Raw genomic sequence first — 979 nt, forward strand, 5'->3', positions numbered from 1 at the left:
TCAAAAACTGTTTTCAAAAATCACTAACTCTTTTTCAAAAATAATTTTCGAAAATTCTCCTTCTCTCTCATCTCCTTCTATTTATTTATTCATCTACTAACACTTCATCTCACCCAAATTCGAACCCCCTCTTCCATCTGTGTTCAAATTTCTTCTTCTTCTTTTTCTCTACTCACACTGGACCTCTATACTGTGGTAAAAGGACCCCTATTATTATTATTTTTCTGTTCTCTCTTTTTCATATGAGCAGGAGCAAGGATAAGAAACATTCTTGTTGAAGCAGATCCAGAACCTGAAAGGACTCTAAAGAGGAAATTAAGAGAAGCTAAATTACAACAATCCAGAGATAACCTTTCAGAAATTTTTGAACAGGAAGAGGAGATGGCAGCCGAAAATATAATAATGCAAGGAGGATGCTTGGTGACTTTACTGCACCTAATTCCAATTTACATGGAAGAAGCATCTCCATTCCTGCCATTGGAGCAAACAAGTTTGAGTTGAAACCTCAATTAGTTTCTCTGATGCAGCAGAACTGCAAGTTTCATGGACTTCCATCTGAAGATCCTTTTCAGTTCTTAACTGAATTCTTGCAGATCTGTGATACTGTTAAGACTAATGGAGTAGATCCTGAAGTCTACAGGCTCATGCTTTTCCCTTTTGCTGTAAGAGACAGAGCTAGAGTGTGGTTGGACTCTCAACCCAAAGACAGCCTGAACTCTTGCGATAAGCTGGTCACGACTTTCTTAGCCAAGTTCTTTCCTCCTCAAAAGCTGAGCAAGCTTAGAGTAGATGTTCAAACCTTCAAACAAAAAGATGGTGAATCCCTCTATGAAGCTTGGGAAAGATACAAACAGTTAACCAAAAAGTGTCCCTCTGACATGCTTTCAGAATGGACCATCCTGGATATATTCTATGATGGTTTATCTGAGCTATCAAAGATATCATTGGACACCTCTGCAGGCGGATCCATTCACCTAAA

At 38.6% G+C, this 979-nt stretch overlaps 1 non-coding gene across 1 annotated transcript; it reads right to left on the minus strand.

Annotated features, from left to right (window-relative positions):
- Nucleotides 1–776: 776 nt before the first annotated feature.
- LOC112761048 (small nucleolar RNA R71) lies at nt 777–884 on the minus strand. Its single transcript, XR_003181456.1, has one exon. It is a non-coding gene; the product is annotated as a small nucleolar RNA R71 (small nucleolar RNA).
- Between the last annotated feature and the right edge of the window lie 95 nt (nt 885–979).

Source organism: Arachis hypogaea, chromosome 16 (genome assembly GCF_003086295.3).
Source record: "Arachis hypogaea cultivar Tifrunner chromosome 16, arahy.Tifrunner.gnm2.J5K5, whole genome shotgun sequence".
Classification (NCBI taxonomy): Eukaryota; Viridiplantae; Streptophyta; class Magnoliopsida; order Fabales; family Fabaceae; genus Arachis; species Arachis hypogaea.